At 40.6% G+C, this 19,764-nt stretch overlaps 6 non-coding genes across 6 annotated transcripts; 1 reads left to right on the top strand and 5 right to left on the bottom strand.

Annotated features, from left to right (window-relative positions):
- Window positions 1–9,238: 9,238 nt before the first annotated feature.
- trnas-gcu (transfer RNA serine (anticodon GCU)) lies at window positions 9,239–9,320 on the top strand. The gene has a single exon. It is a non-coding gene; the product is annotated as a tRNA-Ser (tRNA).
- Window positions 9,321–12,054: 2,734 nt separating this feature from the next.
- Window positions 12,055–12,127, bottom strand: trnar-acg (transfer RNA arginine (anticodon ACG)). The gene has a single exon. It is a non-coding gene; the product is annotated as a tRNA-Arg (tRNA).
- A 923-nt stretch (window positions 12,128–13,050) lies between these two features.
- Window positions 13,051–13,122, bottom strand: trnae-uuc (transfer RNA glutamic acid (anticodon UUC)). Its single transcript has one exon. It is a non-coding gene; the product is annotated as a tRNA-Glu (tRNA).
- A 946-nt stretch (window positions 13,123–14,068) lies between these two features.
- Window positions 14,069–14,141, bottom strand: trnar-acg (transfer RNA arginine (anticodon ACG)). Its single transcript has one exon. It is a non-coding gene; the product is annotated as a tRNA-Arg (tRNA).
- A 923-nt stretch (window positions 14,142–15,064) lies between these two features.
- On the bottom strand, window positions 15,065–15,136 carry trnae-uuc (transfer RNA glutamic acid (anticodon UUC)). Its single transcript has one exon. It is a non-coding gene; the product is annotated as a tRNA-Glu (tRNA).
- Window positions 15,137–16,082: 946 nt separating this feature from the next.
- On the bottom strand, window positions 16,083–16,155 carry trnar-acg (transfer RNA arginine (anticodon ACG)). Its single transcript has one exon. It is a non-coding gene; the product is annotated as a tRNA-Arg (tRNA).
- Between the last annotated feature and the right edge of the window lie 3,609 nt (window positions 16,156–19,764).

The raw sequence follows: 19,764 nt of genomic DNA, 5'->3' as shown, positions 1-19,764 counted from the left end.
CCTCAGATCCAACCGTGATTGTGTGTACACCAGCATTGCTGTTGCATAAAAATGAATTTCCCTCCCCCACATTTGACAATTAAACCACTTTTCTATGTTTCTCCTCCCCCATCATCTGTCGTGTGAAACCCATTGTAAGGACTATGAAAGTATGACTCGAGAGGGCTGATGCCTCCCTACAACATCAGCTGCAGCACACAGTGCTGGAAGCAGTTAGACTTTCCAAACTTGTTGAAAAGCTCCTAGATCTGGGCATCAGTTTCTCACTCTGTAACTGGACTTTGGACTTTCTTACTAACAAACCACAGTCTGTTAAGTTCATCCATCTTACCTCCTCCACCCTCATCCTGAATACAGATGTGTCCCAGGGCTGTGTGCTCAGTCTACTTCTCTTCTCCCTGTCATGACTATAAATTGGTTTATGGATCGAATGCTTTATGGATCTTTAAATTATTTTAGTTGTCTTGATGTATGAAAGTAAGCAATTTGTCTGCTATTACAGATACAACATGGCGATTACCCAGTGTACCCTGGTGCATCTCTCACAAAAGGACAGAGTCTGCTGTTGCTCATGTCATATGTATTGACACACAACCTGGTGCTACTGGTGTAGCTCTTCAGCATCTTCTTGACATTTTTAATGAACATTTTCCAGGCTTTCCAGTTACCCTGTATCTTTTTGATAAAGCCTACGGACAGTTTGGCCACTATGTGCCACATTTTTATTGTATTAAATGTGAAAGTAACATAGGACCCAGGGGGACAGCTCCAACAGTATGTTCTTTTTTGTAAATCTACATTTGACGCTGACTATAATCTTAGAGTTGGTTCTTATTTTCTTGTACTTAGTCTGTCAAGCCAGATAAATGTAAATAAAACAGAGTGACCAACAAGCATTATTTTTTACATACAATGTGGAGCAGTTTATAAAAACCTGAAACAAAGTGGCAAATGGGAGATAATGACATCTAAATGATTTTGAACTTTGATGGAGTTTCAGTGTTTCAAACAGTGATAATTATACTCTCGCCTTGTGCCCATTGTTTTAAGGTAAATTAAACCCACTCCAAGTTGAAAAATGAAACTCAAAACTTGCTCTCATTTGGCCTCTCACACGCCATCACTCACATTTGTTCCTAATGTATCAGGAAGCACTTAAGTCTGTACCCCCCTCTTACTCTTCTGCTGGTGCCACCTGCCAAACATTTAGGTAAAATTTCCCAAACTTGCTGTATCATGCTCCAGTTCATTCAGCACAATAGAGACACTTTTTATTACTCTAAATTGATGTGTGTAGTGATGTTGTAACATCTGCACATCCTGTATGTGGTTTCTTAGAGACGTCATGAGTTTCATACTGAACTATTATACAGTCCTCAGTAGACTGTGTTCAGAAATGGCTCAACTATGTAACTTATTCCATATCGGGAGATACATAACACTGATTCTCACTGTAACGTCAGGTAATAATACAATATTTATTTATGTTTGGTAGAAAAAACATGCTAATTTATGCTCATATTATTAGGAGTTAAAACAGTTTGTTTCACTGACAATTTCTGTAATAAATTACACATTTTTTTCTTTTTTCTTCACAACAGGTGGTTTTGCAGATAAAATTGAGCCAACAGATTCCAACATTATCAGAAAGGAAACAGAGACTGTTACTCTAAAATGTTCATATCAGTCAAGCGGCAGTGTTTGGCTTTACTGGTACAAACAAAATCCTAACAGCACACCACAGTTTTTACTGTATAAAGGTGCAAAAGGCAGTTCAGCTGAGAGCACTCCTGATGACCCTCGATTCACGTCTGAAACAACCAGTACATCTACTGAACTCACCATCAGCAATCTAAAGCTGACAGATTCTGCTCTCTATCACTGTGCTCTTAGAGACACCCAGTGATACAAAGCTATTGAGATGCTGTACAAAAACTCACATATATGAAGTTCAGAACATCAAAGTTATTTATTCCCACAGCTTGTAATCAGTTAACCACACACACACACACACACACACACACACACACACAGTACAATATAAATAGCACCTGCTCTCTCTGATTGATTGTTAGTATCTTGTATTATTTAACAAAACATGATATTTAACACCCATAACAACCTTGTAAAAAGTGATTGTTTTCTCTTTTTTTGTAATCACGCTCCTGTATTCTCTTCTACTCCTCTCAGCTATACAATGTAAGTCCATCTCATTATATTTCATAAAATCACAGAACATGTGTTCATGTTGTGTAAGACTGTGTGCATAACTTCTTTTTATTTATCTTACATAAAACATCCTGTTTATCTGATTTGCAGGGAAGAGTTTGGCACAGTCAGTAACACCACTGAGCACCACCTGAGCGCTTTTTACATTTTTAACAGCAAAAGTTTATCTGTCATTAACTGGCTGGGTGTCTCACAACAGGGAACACATGAATCCAATGCACTGTAGTGGGCATGAATATAGTTTCAAGGGGGCCACTACATCAGGCTCCTGCTGCTGAGCCTCACAAACAGATTCCTTGGTGCCCCCATGGAAGGGCTTTGTGATCCCAAGATGATGGGTACATGTGCATTTACTAACCATAGAAATGAGTTACATTGTCATGGATCAAAACACAGCAGAGAAAGTTTAGAAGCAATTCACAATTAGCAATTAGTACAAAATTGAACAAAAATACTTATTTCTGTTTCTGCATGAAAAAATAACATAACTCAGAGGAAAGATACCACCGATAGGGGGCAGCATGACACCTTGCACTGAACTTGGGTTACATTAAGATAATGGTAAAGTAATTGTACAATCATATATCATTTAAGTATTTTTCCACATATGAATTTGGACTAGATTCTTCCACTTACACTTCTGATCTTCTCTGATAAAAAATGCTAATGCTAAACAGATGTGTGTATGTATACAGTACCAGTCAAAAGATCATTAATTAATCTACATTGTGTAATTATGTTGCAAACAAAAATGTATATAATGTAATTAGATAGAATGTTTTTATCTATGTGAAAAAATACAGTGTATTTTATTAAAATATTCAATATGGCTGTGAGTGATTAATGTAGAGTTCTGCTTTTATTCCTCACTCATATCAATAGAAAATAGGAGGAGTTTGTATAGAACTGTAAAGTAATACAATCACTCCGTCCTTCCTTCACTTCTCACAATACAAACATGATGTTCCTGTGTTCTCTTCTTCTCTTCTCAACTATACAATGTAAGTACATCTCATTATTAATGTCACAGTACACAATGTGTTTTAGTTTTGCTGTTTGACTGTTTATTTATTACATCACATAAAACATATTTATCTGATTTGCAGGGAAGAGTTTGGCACAGTCAATAACATCACTGAATGATACATTAAATGCAGCAGTGGGTCACAGCATTGTTCTCTCTTGTAAATATCAGAGTGCAAATAATCTGCAGTGGTATCGTCAGTATCCTGGATCTACACCAGAGTTTATTGTTCTTATCGGTGCATTTGGATCACAGCAGAGTTCTAGCATGCCTGGTTTATCAGCTACAGTTGATGGAACAAAAAACCTTGTAAATCTGGAGATCTCCTCTGCTGCAGTATCAGATTCTGCTCTGTACTACTGTGCCATGCAGCCCACAGTAACAGGAAACTCCACAATGCTGTACAAAAACCAGTGTATACAGATCACAGACTGAGAATCACATGGTTTCGTTTTTTAGATTCACAACAGACTTATAAAGTCATATTATTTATATTAAATACAAAGATACTGACAAACTTTATAGCATAAAGTATAAAGTATAAAAATAATAAAATTCTGCATCAAAAAATGGGACACTTTATACATTTTATACACTTTATTACACATTATAATAATTAGGAAACTGAAAATACTAATTGTTGCAGTTTTGCAAATTAATTTTTGCCCATTTTTGCTTGATATAAAAGCTTCATCTGGAATAAAAGCTGGCCAGTCAAACACAAGCACTCAGAGTCTACAAACCTACACTGTTGTAGCACATACAGAATGAGGCCTGGGATTGTCTTAGTGAAATAACCATGAACCTGCTGGGAAATGATATTACCTTGATGGCAGCACGTGTCTCTCTAAAACCTCAACATACACTTATGCATCAGTGGCACACCACTCAATGTGTGGTATGAAAGCACAATGCTATGGGTACAGATCACTGATGGTCAGTAACGCGTTACTTAGTAACGCGTTACTCTAATCTGACCACATTTTTCAGTAACGAGTAATCTAACGCGTTACTATTTCCAATCCAGTAATCAGATTAAAGTTACTTATCCAAGTTACTGTGCGTTACTATTTTTGTCATTTTCCTTGAATAGTGAAAATATATTTTTGCTTTCTTCTTGGCAGGGGCGGAGCCAGGGGGTGGCCAGTGGTTGCCATGGCCACCATAAAGTAATCTTCGGCCACCCCCCTGGCTCAACATAAATGTCAACCACCAACACCATTACAGAAGTACTACTATTTAGTATTATTCGAGGCGCGCTACGAGTAAAAGCGCCAGCTGGCTCTGCGCATTCCAGTGTTGCCAGATTGGGCGATTATCCGCCAAATTGGGCGGATTTTGTTGGAAAACAATTTAATAGCAGGTAAATAACACTTCTATTTAAAAGAAAATCTTCCGTTTTAAGAAGCTCCAGCATTGTAGAAGGCTATTAAAAGTAAAGTCAATTTTCAATGCTGATTTAGCATAATAGTGTTGGTCAGTCTGTATCATATTCTTGAAAGAAAATTAAAATTTGTTTTCCATGCATTCACACTAGCATGTTCTGGGATTCAATTGAGTCTCATCAGTACACACAAGTTGGCAGCCAAATGATAAAGTATTGCAAAGGAATATCTTTGAAATATTCCGCATTATATAACTAATAAAGTAACTTGTAATCTAACTTAGTTACTTTTAAAATCAAGTAATCCATAAAGTAACTAAGTTACTTTTTAAAGGAGTAATCAGTAATCAGTAATCAGATTACTTTTTCAAGGTAACTATGCCATCACTGGTACAGATGCACCCCCATAACATCACATGTTTATCTATAACATTTAATAGTGGAGCAACACTTATGTTATGCCTGATCGGGGTATTGTGCCACTTAACACAGCCAACCACTGCATTAAGAAATGATGAATTAAACTCACATCAGTTTTATGCAGTAACAATCTTTGGACCCAAGCTCATTGGGCAAAAATTCCATTTGTTAAACTGCACCAGTTAAACTATTGTTAAAACAGAGGTTGTGCGTTAAAAATAAACGTAAGGACTTGCATGCCAACACAAACTACAAGTAGTAGTGAAGTAAAGTGTTTTCCAGTGTTTTTATAGTTTTTACAGTGTTGTCACAAGAGAAATTATACACCAGATGGCAGAATCCATCTACATCTTACAAACCACTGAAACATCTGCACAGTTTAAACAGGAACTACGCTGTACAAAAAGCCACTAAGACTCACTCTGCTTTTCTCAGAAGAGGGAGCTATTTGCCTTTCTTTTACAGTTTTTCTCAACTTGTCTATTGAATTAATTACTCTTTTCACAAAACCTTAAACTATATTATCCTAGACAGTTTTCATATCTGATTCAACCTTTTTGCAAAACTCTAAACACATTCTCACTGACAAACAAACATTCTGCATGATAGTGCACTTTAATGCAAAATTCTTCTCAGCATACCCATATCTACTGCAGTCAATGCAGCATGGATGCAGCATGTGATGACATTAGAGTGAATTCTTTTCAAGCCTGGATTCTGCATGACTAATTTTTTCCCACTGTCTAGATAGGCAGAATATTGCCTGTCATGTAGATGAAGTCCTGTGCCTTGACCCAGCCAGAGACATGATCCTGAAGCAGAATAAACAAATGATTTTGCAAACTGTATATACAATAAATAAATATACTACAGTTCATAAACTGTATTTCTTTGTTGGTTCTCTAGTATATAAATATATAAACACATCAGTGTAAATATGTTTTCATGTATACAAAAAAAAATTCCTGAATAAAGATGTTTGGTTTTGCTATAATAAAGGCACAGCGTTTTGTATTGTTTTATGTAGTGTAATGACTGTTGTGTAGTGTTTATGTATTGTTTTATGTAGTGTGTAATAACTGCTGTGTAGTGTTTATGTATTGGCTGGATTTGTGTGTATTTTGACAAGCAGCGTTTTATTTCGAGCAAAGATAAAATAGTTGATTGTTTGAAATTGCAAGACAAGTCAGATGTTTAAACTCCTTCAATTACCTCAAATTACTAGTCCAGCATCTTAACAATTAAAGTACTACTGCCCCTATTAATATCTATTGACATTTTACCTGAGTTAGTTATGGTCTATAAACTGGGGTAGGTAAATAAATGATGATTTAATTAATCATCAGCATTGTTATGAATAAATCTGTAACACAATATACCATTAAACTCACCAGTAAACATACACCTTAAACAGTCATCCAAAGATTCAAAATCTTTCAATAATATAAAACTAACAGATGGATGGATGGATTGATAGTGATATGTGTAAAGTGCAATTAATACACAGTATATAGTGTTTCAGTAATGTGCCAATAGAAATATTAGTATCATCTGTATGTTGTTGAAGTGTAGCAACAAACACATCATAAACTGCAGCTATACTTAATTTTCTACATAAAGGTTTTGTTTTTATTTATATACAATGGTTTGTTAGTCTATCTTCACAATATCAGATAAAGGTTGACATGAGTTGACATGGATGTAACTGGATTGGGGGTGGGGAGCCAGATGTGGTTACATACAGCAGAGACACTTTCAACTCTGGATGCCAGATCTGAATCAGACACTCAGCACAATGATGTTACTCCTCTTCTTCATTTTCATTATTGTTGATGATAATGGTAAGTGATATATAAGAGGCATCATATTTAAATATTTTTGTATGTATTTTCTACTATTAGAAGCATAAATTCTATATTTAGAAATAAAATGTGTTTAATATAGTATTAACTAAATGTTATAAATTGTTATAATGTTTTATATCAGAAGCTGCTGAGAGCATTAAACCAGATCAAAACAGCTCATCTTCAACTGAAGGAAGCAGCATCACACTGTCCTGTACATATGATGGATCAGTTTATAGTCTTCACTGGTATCAACAAAAACTTGGATCAAAACCAGAGTTTTTAGTGCTGATTAGTGGAGATGGTGAAGATGATGAAACAGCTCAAGCGTCTGACAGAAGAATCTCAATGAAACGCTACAAAACAAAAACGAAAAAAACAATGGAACTGGAGATCGTCTCTGCTGCAGTATCTGATTCTGCACTGTACTACTGCGCTCTGGAGCCCACAGTGACAGGAAATACAGCTATACTGTACAAAAACCTGTTATCAGAGGACGGAGCTATTAGCATGTTTTTTACATTTTATCACTTGCTGCTTCTTGTATCCCAGGTCTTTTTATCTAATACACAATCAGTGTTTTAGCTCAGTGGTCTTAAATACCCCTGAGCCCAGAGAAGTTGATACCGCTTCTGGACATGGTTAACATAAGGCTTCTTTTTTTCACAGTAAAGTTTTAAGTGGCATTTGTGCATGTAACTCTGTATTGTAGTGCTTGACAAAGGTTTGCCAAAGTAATCCCTCACCCATGTGCTTATATCAGCTATTGTTAAGTGGCGGTGGCTTCCATCTGGCGTGATCTGTGGAGTTCTGCCTGGATGGCTGGTTCTCCCATTTCCACAAGGATACGCTGGAGCTCTGTCAGAGTGACCTTGGGTGCCTGCCAACCTCCCTGGCCAAGGCCCGTCTTCCCCGATCGCTCAGTTTACCATATACAAAGGTTTACTTAAGTGTATTTTTCATAAAGCTATAAAGTAGACTTAAGTATACTAATCTTCAATATGCTACAAGTGCACTTGAGTGACACTAGTGATCAATACACTTAAAGAGTGTTAATTATACTCTAACTGTACAAAAACAATACAAAAGCTCCATAGGGTAGGTGTTATTACATGTGTGATTATGGTGCTTCGGTGGTGCAGCAGTAAAACATGCTAAGACGTAGCAACTGACATGTCAAAATCATGTGTTTGAATTTTGCATCTGCTAAAAGTCTCCAAACGACCTCAAAACATAAAAGTTTTGACGCCTACTGGTTGATGGTTACAATTTAAGTAACAGAGATCATGCATGGCTGATAAATTTGGCTATGAACTACAAAGAATTGGAAAGTCTACAACTGGATGAACAAGGCAAAGGATTGATAATTCATTGTGCTCTGCACACGTGGTGTCATGCGTGCCGCTCACTCTACTGACTCTTCTATCACAACGAACTCTAACTCCCAGAATGCATCTACCAATCCCGTGACTTCGTCAGCCAATCCCAATGTGATTACCAGATCCGATTCACCTGTGTTCTAGGTTTACTTCCTGTATAAATACCAGTCTGTTTGTATTATGTGTTGCGAAGTATTGCCTCTGTTTTCAGCAGCGTACCGAGCGTTCTTTTTGATTGTGTATATCGTGTTTTGACCCGTTTCTTGTATTTCCACCCTGGTTTTTGGATTGCCCTTTTGTACCGTGTTTATCTGGCTATTGCACTTGGTTATCGATCTCTTCTGACTCCTGACTTCTCTTTTGGACTGTGTTTTGGATTCGATGCCCTGGTTTATTGATTACATGGTTTTGACCCACGCATGGTTTTTGACTACTGTTTTTGGATTAGCGATTCATATTAAAGCTTCCATTTATTTTTACCGCGAGCGTCTCGACTCAATCTGTATCGTTACACGTGGGTTTGAATCCCATCCTTGTTGAAGTAAACACACTTTTAAAAGCCCTCTTAAATAACCTCAGTCTTCTTTGAAAACATTGGAAATAAGTAACACTGATGTACTGAATTGCTACTCCTACGTCTGTTTGTTCTTCCTTATATGGTCAATAGGCGGCAATGTTTTCAAAGCAGACCAAAGTAATTCAAGAGAGCTTTTAAAAGTGCAGGCAAATCCCATCCTCGTGGAGGTAAAGTACTTTTAAAAACTCTCTCAAATGACCTCAGTCTGCTTTGAAAACATTGCAGCCTATTGACCATATGTGGAAAAGCAAACTGACATAAGAGTAGTACCCTTTCCACCCGTTTTCAGGCCAATCCAGCCCTCTGAAGCTCCTCCTGCCACACTTGATTACAAATGACACAGCTGCAATCAGACCAGAAGCATTTCTCTTAGCTTGACCAGACGAGGTGGCCGAGTGGTTAAGGCGATGGACTGCTAAGCCACTGTGCTCTGCACGCGTGGGTTCGAATCCCATCCTCGTCGAAAACTCTTAATGCATACTCAATAATCCAAATCCACAAGTGAAGACCATTAAACAATGTGTGGTTACTATCTGTATGTCATTAACATTGTTCAATGTTTAAATGCTTGGTTTTCAATGAGGATGGGATTCGAACCCATACGTGCAGAGCACAATGGATTAGCAGTCCATCGCCTTAACCACCACGTCAGAACATGCTCTACCTCCATGAAGTAAGCCAAAAACACAATTGCATAAAAAAATGCCTGTATAAGATGTGCTGTTTCTCTCTGGTGTTACAGTTGAATTTTATGTGAGTAGTACCACTATGTTGTAAGGGTGAGAGCTTAATTATCAGAGCTGAAAGCAAGAATTTCAGGGGTTTTGATCAATGTTTAAAGGTCTGGTTTCCAAAATCACACATGCAGAGCACAACGGATTAGCAGCCCATCGCCTTAACCACTCAGCCACCTCGTCTCGACCTGCCAAGGAAAATGTGTTTCTGGGCCGATTGGTCTGATTGATCAACCCAGACGGCTTGAACAGCTACATTGCCTTTTAAGATAATATCTGGGTGTTTACCAGAATGTGCACGCACACTGCATTAGTGCATTATTTGTTAACAGTCAGTTTTAAAGAGAACTAAAATAAAATGAGCTTTCTGCTCTTCAGTCTTTTACAAATCTACAAAAGCTACATTGATCAATCAGGCTAATCAGACCAGAAACAAGCAGGTAAAGCAAGACAAGGTGGCCGAATGGTTAAGGTGATGGACGGCTAATCCATTGTTCTCTGCACATGTGGGTTTGAAAACCAGACCATTGAACAAAACCTCTGAAACTCTTGCTTTCAGATCTGGTGCTGCTCACAAAAAAAATCACAACTGTAACACCAAATACAAGCAGTTCATCTTATACAGCCGTTCTTTTAATATATATATATATATATATATATATATATATATATATATATATATATATATATATATATATATATATATATATATATACAGTGTATCACAAAAGTGAGTACACCCCTCACATTTCTGCAGATATTTAAGTATATCTTTTCATGGGACAACACTGACAAAATGACACTTTGACACAATGAAAAGTAGTCTGTGTGCAGCTTATATAACAGTGTAAATTTATTCTTCCCTCAAAATAACTCAATATACAGCCATTAATGTCTAAACCACCGGCAACAAAAGTGAGTACACCCCTAAGAGACTACACCCCTAAATGTCCAAATTGAGCACTGCTTGTCATTTTCCCTCCAAAATGTCATGTGATTTGTTAGTGTTACTAGGTCTCAGGTGTGCATAGGGAGCAGGTGTGTTCAATTTAGTAGTACAGCTCTCACACTCTCTCATACTCTCATACTCTCTCACTGAAAGTTCCAACATGGCACCTCATGGCAAAGAACTCTCTGAGGATCTTAAAAGACGAATTGTTGCACTACATGAAGATGGCCAAGGCTACAAGAAGATTGCCAACACCCTGAAACTGAGCTGCAGCACAGTGGCCAAGATCATCCAGCGTTTTAAAAGAGCAGGGTCCACTCAGAACAGACCTCGCGTTGGTCATCCAAAGAAGCCGAGTGCACGTGCTCAGCGTCACATCCAACTGCTGTCTTTGAAAGATAGGCGCAGGAGTGCTGTCAGCATTGCTGCAGAGATTGAAAAGGTGGGGGGTCAGCCTGTCAGTGCTCAGACCATACGCCGCACACTACATCAAATTGGTCTGCATTGCTGTCACCCCAGAAGGAAGCCTTTTCTGAAGTCTCTACACAAGAAAGCCCGCAAACAGTTTGCTGAAGACATGTCAACAAAGGACATGGATTACTGGAACCATGTCCTATGGTCTGATGAGACCAAGATTAATTTGTTTGGTTCAGATGGTCTCAAGCATGAGTGGCGGCAATCAGGTGAGGAGTACAAAGATAAGTGTGTCATGCCTACAGTCAAGCATGGTGGTGGGAATGCCATGGTCTGGGGCTGCATGAGTGCAGCAGGTGTTGGGGAGTTACATTTCATTGAGGGACACATGAACTCCAATATGTACTGTGAAATACTGAAGCAGAGCATGATCCCCTCCCTCCGGAAACTGGGTCGCAGGGCAGTGTTCCAGCATGATAATGACCCCAAACACACCTCTAAGACGACCACTGCTTTATTGAAGAGGCTGAGGGTAAAGGTGATGGACTGGCCAAGCATGTTTCCAGACCTAAACCCAATAGAACATCTTTGGGGCATCCTCAAGCGGAAGGTGGAGGAGCGCAAAGTCTCGAATATCTGCCAGCTCCGTGATGTCGTCATGGAGGAGTGGAAAAGCATTCCAGTGGCAACCTGTGAAGCTCTGGTAAACTCCATGCCCAGGAGAGTTAAGGCAGTTCTGGGAAATAATGGTGGCCACACAAAATATTGACACTTCAGGACTTTTTACTAAGGGGTGTACTCACTTTTGTTGCCGGTGGTTTAGACATTAATGGCTGTATATTGAGTTATTTTGAGGGAAGAATAAATTTACACTGTTATATAAGCTGCACACAGACTATTTTTCATTGTGTCAAAGTGTCATTTTGTCAGTGTTGTCCCATGAAAAGATATACTTAAATATCTGCAGAAATGTGAGGGGTGTACTCACTTTTGTGATACACTGTATATATGTGTGTTAATGACATACAGATTAGTAACCACACGTTGTTTAAAGGTCTCCACTTTGTGGAGTTAGAAGGACAAAAAGGGCACAAGGTAACCGAGCCAGCCAGGAGTCGAACCTAGAATCTTCTGATCCGTAGTCAGACGCATTATCCATTGCGCCACTGGCCCCTGTGGGACAGTGCTTGTGACTTCCCTGAAGCTCCGGCCTCATTTCTGTCTTTTGACCAAGGAGAGAATAGAAAACTTTGAAGCACGGCATACAAAAACCACACTGCCGTGACCCGGATTCAAACCGGGGTTGCTGCGTTCACAACGCAGAGTACTAACCACTATACGATCATGGCATTCCAACTTTCAGCCTTATCCAACTCGTGTTGAGTGCTCCCTGATAGACTGCAGTCATAGTTCCAACAGAACAAGCCTCTTGAGCTACAGCAACATGGTGCAGAGGAACTAATAGGAAAAGTTTTGCTCGAGTCCTATCATACAGACGAATTCTCATACCAGGAGTCAAACCTGGGCGAAAACCAGGAATCCTGACCACTAGACCATATGGGAAACTGAAGAACTTCTCATCCGCTGACGCCAGCATCAGTCACTTCCTTCCACTTTGACAAGACCTGCATTGTCGGATCTGAGGTACCGAGAACCATACACAAGGAGTTAGAAGAACAAAAAAAGCACAAAGTATCTGAGCCAGCCAGGAGTTGAACCTAGAATTTTCTGACCTGTAGTCAGATGCGTTATCCATTCCGCCACTGGCCCCTGAGGGAATGCGCCTGTGACTTTCCTAAAGCTCCGGCCTCATTTCTGTCTTTTGACCAAGGAGAGAATGGAAAACTTTAAAGCACAGCATACAAAAACGCCCTGCCGTGACCCGGATTCGAATCATGGTTGCTGCGGCCACAACGCAGAGTACTAACCACTATACGATCACGGCATTCCAGCGTTCAGCCACGTCCAGCTCACGTCTGCTGCTCCCTGACAGACTGCAGTCATAGTTCCAACAGAACAAGCCTCTTGAGCTACAGCAACATGGTGCAGAGGAAGTAATTGGCAAAGTTTTGCTCGAGTCCTATCATAAAGACGAATTCCCATACCGGGAGTCGAACCCGGGCCGCCTGGGTGAAAACCAGGAATCCTGACCACTAGACCATATGGGAAACTGAAGATTTCGCCATCGGCTGACGCCAGCACCAGTCACTTCTTTCCACTTTGACAAGACCTGCATTGTTGGATCTGAGGTACCGAGAACCATACACAAGGAGTTAGAAAGACAAAAAAGGCACAAGGTAACTGAGCCAGCCAGGAGTCGAACCTAGAATCTTCTGATTCGTAGTCAGACGCATTATCCATTGCACCACTGGCCCTCAGACTGTGCTTGTGACTTTCCTGAAGCTCCGGCCTCATTTCTGTCTTTTGACCAAGGAGAGAATGGAAAACTTTGAAGCACGGCATACAAAAACACCCTGCCGTGACCCGGATTCAAAAGACGAATTCCCATACCGGGAGTCGAACCCGGGCCACCTGGGTAAAAACCAGGAATCCTGACAGCTAGACCATATGTTATACTGAAGATCTCGCCATCAGCTGACGCCAGCATCAGTCACTTCTTTCCACTTTGACAAGACCTGCATTGTTGGATCTGAGGTAGCAAGAACCATACACAAGGAGTTAGAAAGACAAAAAAGGCACAAGGTAACCGAGCCAGCCAGGAGTCGAACCTAGAATCTTCTGATTCGTAGTTAGACGCATTATCCATTGCACCACTGGCCCTCAGACTGTGCTTGTGACTTTCCTGAAGCTCCGGCCTCATTTCTGTCTTTTGACCAAGGAGAGAATGGAAAACTTTGAAGCACGGCATACAAAAACACCCTGCCGTGACCCGGATTCAAAAGACGAATTCCCATACCGGGAGTCGAACCCGGGCCACCTGGGTAAAAACCAGGAATCCTGACAGCTAGACCATATGTTATACTGAAGATCTCGCCATCAGCTGACGCCAGCATCAGTCACTTCTTTCCACTTTGACAAGACCTGCATTGTTGGATCTGAGGTAGCAAGAACCATACACAAGGAGTTAGAAAGACAAAAAAGGCACAAGGTAACCGAGCCAGCCAGGAGTCGAACCTAGAATCTTCTGATCCGTAGTCAGACACGTTATCCATTGCGCCACTGGCCCCTGATGGACTATGCTTGTGACTTCCCTGAAGCTCCGGCCTCATTTCTGTCTTTTGACCAAGGAGAGAATAGAAAACTTTGAAGCACGGCATACAAAAACCACACTGCCGTGACCCGGATTCAAACCGGGGTTGCTGCGTTCACAACGCAGAGTACTAACCAATATACGATCATGGCATTCCAACTTTCAGCCATATCCAACTCGTGTTGAGTGCTCCCTGATAGACTGCAGTCATAGTTCCAACAGAACAAGCCTCTTGAGCTACAGCAACATGGTGCAGAGGAACTAATAGGAAAAGTTTTGCTCGAGTCCTATCATACAGACGAATTCTCATACCAGGAGTCAAACCTGGGCGAAAACCAGGAATCCTGACCACTAGACCATATGGGAAACTGAAGAACTTCTCATCCGCTGACGCCAGCATCAGTCACTTCCTTCCACTTTGACAAGACCTGCATTGTCGGATCTGAGGTACCGAGAACCATACACAAGGAGTTAGAAGAACAAAAAAAGCACAAAGTATCTGAGCCAGCCAGGAGTTGAACCTAGAATTTTCTGACCTGTAGTCAGATGCGTTATCCATTGCGCCACTGGCCCCTGAGGGAATGCGCCTGTGACTTTCCTAAAGCTCCGGCCTCATTTCTGTCTTTTGACCAAGGAGAGAATGGAAAACTTTAAAGCACAGCATACAAAAACGCCCTGCCGTGACCCGGATTCGAATCATGGTTGCTGCGGCCACAACGCAGAGTACTAACCACTATACGATCACGGCATTCCAGCGTTCAGCCACGTCCAGCTCACGTCTGCTGCTCCCTGACAGACTGCAGTCATAGTTCCAACAGAACAAGCCTCTTGAGCTACAGCAACATGGTGCAGAGGAAGTAATTGGCAAAGTTTTGCTCGAGTCCTATCATAAAGACGAATTCCCATACCGGGAGTCGAACCCGGGCCGCCTGGGTGAAAACCAGGAATCCTGACCACTAGACCATATGGGAAACTGAAGATTTCGCCATCGGCTGACGCCAGCACCAGTCACTTCTTTCCACTTTGACAAGACCTGCATTGTTGGATCTGAGGTACCGAGAACCATACACAAGGAGTTAGAAAGACAAAAAAGGCACAAGGTAACTGAGCCAGCCAGGAGTCGAACCTAGAATCTTCTGATTCGTAGTCAGACACATTATCCATTGCACCACTGGCCCTCAGACTGCGCTTGTGACTTTCCTGAAGCTCCGGCCTCATTTCTGTCTTTTGACCAAGGAGAGAATGGAAAACTTTGAAGCACGGCATACAAAAACACCCTGCCGTGACCTGGATTCAAAAGACGAATTCCTATACCGGGAGTCGAACCCGGGCCACCTGGGTAAAAACCAGGAATCCTGACAGCTAGACCATATGTTATACTGAAGATCTTGCCATCGGCTGACGCCAGCATCAGTCACTTCTTTCCACTTTGACAAGACCTGCATTGTTGGATCTGAGGTAGCAAGAACCATACACAAGGAGTTAGAAAGACAAAAAAGGCACAAGGTAACCGAGCCAGCCAGGAGTCGAACCTAGAATCTTCTGATTCGTAGTTAGACGCATTATCCATTGCACCACTGGCCCTCAGACTGTGCTTGTGACTTTCCTGAAGCTCCGGCCTCATTTCTGTCTTTTGACCAAGGAGAGAATGGAAAACTTTGAAGCACGGCATACAAAAACACCCTGCCGTGACCCGGATTCAAAAGACGAATTCCCATACCGGGAGTCGAACCCGGGCCACCTGGGTAAAAACCAGGAATCCTGACAGCTAGACCATATGTTATACTGAAGATCTCGCCATCAGCTGACGCCAGCATCAGTCACTTCTTTCCACTTTGACAAGACCTGCATTGTTGGATCTGAGGTAGCAAGAACCATACACAAGGAGTTAGAAAGACAAAAAAGGCACAAGGTAACCGAGCCAGCCAGGAGTCGAACCTAGAATCTTCTGATCCGTAGTCAGACACGTTATCCATTGCGCCACTGGCCCCTGATGGACTATGCTTGTGACTTCCCTGAAGCTCCGGCCTCATTTCTGTCTTTTGACCAAGGAGAGAATGGAAAACTTTGAAGCACGGCATACAAAAACACACTGCCGTGACCTGGATTCGAACTGGGGTTGCTGCGGCCACAACGCAGAGTACTAACCACTATATGGCAAACAATGCAGCAATGCAATAATGCAGGTCTTGTCAAAGTGGAAAGAAGTGACTGGTGAACACTACTGTACTGTTAATACTCGGGACACTTGCACATCAAAAACTACCTATTTCATTTATGTAATGGCATACACAGGATTTTCACCTTTACTTCCATTTCATATTTATATATTTTTATATTTTCTATAGTTTTTATATTGCACAAAACTGCACCTTTTTAAAATTACAATGTAAATTGCACATGCTAAATGTTTACAATGTTTTCTATGTTTACGGGTATGAATGTGTGTGTAAGGAGAGTGTGAGCTGTGGGAAGAAGATTGTCTCTACTGTATTTTTTCGTGCACTGCAAGCATCTGTGTAACCAAAAACAAATTCCTTGTATGTGTGAGCATACTTGGCCAATAAAGCCCGATTCTGATTCTGATTCTGATATGATCACGGCATTCCAATGGTCAGCCACTTCCAACTCGCATTGAGTGCTCCCTGATAGACTGCAGTCATAGTATGGCGCCACATCAATGTCAAAACTAGGGGGCGCAACTTTTAACATTTTGCGTGTTTAAATATCCCTCTCGCAAGTGCAAATGTAAAACTAGTGAGCACAGAAAAAGGAATTGCGTGCGCACTGATCATAAAATCGCTCTTAAACTGTCTTTTTCACTCTCGAATGTTGTTTTTCTGCTCGATTTCATTGTTGTGCTCGCGCATCGTGATGAGCTTTTGGGAATTCATTTACAATTTAGTTCAAGTTCACTCAGGACAGATGAAGTTGTCTTCACGGTGTCAGGTATACATCAGGTGTCAGGTGATACATCAGGTCAGGTAGTGCTAATGTCAACCAGTTAGTTTAAGCTAATCGTTTACATATTAGGATGAATGACTTGTTAAGCTGATAATGTAGATGGAGCTCCGGTTCAGAGAGGCCAGGCATCAGGGGAGCAGGCACCCCTAGGGTCAAGGCAGCAGACAGGCCAAAGAACAGAAGCAGTCACGAGGCAGGTCCAACCAACCGTGTCTGCTGCTTCAGGCAGCTCACGCAACAAGCTGGATGAGAATATGGCCAGGTCTGAATTTTAAAGAAAATTGAAAGTCACAGACAAGTTTTTAATGTTGTCTTTATCATTTTAAATTATATACAAAAGTGTATCTATAGTGATTGTCCTCCAGAAGCCATATGTTTCCCCCTTTTCCAGAGCTTTTCCTGGTCTCTTTAAGAGGAAAACAAACTATGCCAGACCTCGAAAAAGGGCAGTGAAGTCTAAACATATTTAGGTTTTTCTGTTGGACAAAGTGACTGAGCGTACCCCCAAGACTAGTGAAGAGATGGTACTTCTCCAGTCTGGGCTGGGCCGTAGGACCATTGATATTTCTGAGGATGCTGACCACTCTGAGGTAAGTCTAAAATTTGGATTTCAGAGATATGCTTCACTGTTAGTATTGCTAGAATTTCCCTTAGTATGTATTCTTGTTGTCATTAACTCAAGAATTGGAACCATTTTCTTTCCTTAATAAAGTAATTAGTACTTAACTGAGTGTGAAAAATATCTTAAAAAGATACATAACATTTAAATTTGTTGACAAGGGGAAGTGAGTACATCTCTATCCAAAAAAAAAAGTTAAATGTTATACACATGACAAGGTATGTATTAAAAAGGGTAACGCATGGCCTGATGCCCTGATCAAAACCATGCAAATCCGCAGTGCGTTGCCATGTTTTAATGTGTCATCATCATGTACCTATTTATTGTAAAATTTTAACCATAGACCCCAGAAGTGCTCCATCCACATGCTCTATCATAAAACTTAACTTGTCTTCACATTCCATAAATTTCAGCACTCCTCATAGAATCCTTCCCAAAAATGGCTACTTTGGATGGGGCCTGGTTGCTGTACAAAGCAGCTGGTAAGAAACTGAATATGCAGTGACAAATTTCACAAGGGATTTCTATGTGCAAATGTACAACACACTACAGTACACATAAATAGGAATGAATCATAAAGCGTTTCTGTGCAGTGCTGAGATCAAGGATAATGCTAATACTTAAGTTTGTTGTCTAATGCATACCAAAAGCACAAAAAAAGAGCCAGTTTTTGTCTACACAAAACACTTGGTTAATCTACGTTTACAGCTTGTATAGGTGTACAAAGTTCAGTGACATGTCTCCTAACAACTATAAAAATATAATTACTTCTTTTTCAATTAAACAGGGGGCTCAGGGCCGCGAAAGCTTAATGTTGTATCACCTGAGGCGGAGGGCTATTCTGGAGCCCATTTGATTACCGGTTATACAGGAAAGGGCTGCTATTATATAATGCCCATCCAGGATAGCTTGGACACAAGCCCTCTGCCCTTCTCAGCCAAAGAGTTTTCTAGGATGCCTAAGGCAAAGTGCATCAACTGCCAGATCCATGTACCTGTACAGCTGCTGTCACTTCACATTCAAGATTGTCAGCAAACTGTCAATGTATGTACTAAATGCAGTACCTTTGTTACTATAATTACATACTTGTTAAGAGTATTTAATGGTTTAAAGCTATTTGTAATTGTGGTGGTGTTGGCCTTTTTTCCCGCCCCAACAGGACACTGACACAGATTGTGAAATTACCAATGATCCATCTGAGGTAATTAAAAAATTACTGATAGTTTCAGCCTGGGATTTCACCTAGTTGAAAGGCATTACAGTTTCTGTGTTTTGCAGATTTGCCCCATCTGTGAGGTGCCATACCCTGTTAAAGATCTGCCTTTACATACAAGCTTTTGTGGTGAAAGGTGAGAGCAATAGATCCAGCTGTAATGTTTTTGCAAAGTACTACTACCAATTCATGTAAGGACTAGTGCATGTGCAGTGCACTAATATAATTTTCTTTTTCAAGTGCTTTACTCCCGGTAATAAAACACCCTGGGAAAGATTGGGGGCTCTCTTTGGGGATAAAATCTACACATTTGTCAGGGGGAAAACACAGGTAGACAGTTGACAAAGTAGTGAAAACATTTGTTCATTTAGCAACATTGTCATCTTACGTTAGGCATTTGTATTTTTGTTTGCTGTACATTTGTGTCCAGTTGTAATTGTAAGCCTTTTCCCCCTATTTCCTGCAGTTTAAATATGAACAGCTTTTTTTTAATTGCTTTTTTGTCTTTCATTAAGAATGGAAATCAGTACAAGATCCACGAAAGGCTCTACAACTCTTCCTGGAGCAACTTAAGCAAGAGGGGGGAAGTCAACCATCACTTCTTCTGTCCCTGGATTCAACAGATAATGACGAACAAAGGGATGGTTCTCTCATCAAATTTTACAAAGAAGACCGTGAAAAAAGGCAATGGGCAGCTCCTTTCCGCTGCAGCATTAAAGGTATGTAGTGACAAATTAATGAAATACATTATGTAAACCATACAATGATGTTTAAAATGGTGCAGTGTACTAACACAAAACAAG

Source organism: Trichomycterus rosablanca, chromosome 4, assembly GCF_030014385.1.
Source record: "Trichomycterus rosablanca isolate fTriRos1 chromosome 4, fTriRos1.hap1, whole genome shotgun sequence".
Lineage (NCBI taxonomy): Eukaryota > Metazoa > Chordata > Actinopteri > Siluriformes > Trichomycteridae > Trichomycterus > Trichomycterus rosablanca.
This window is presented reverse-complemented; position numbering and strand designations above follow the sequence as displayed.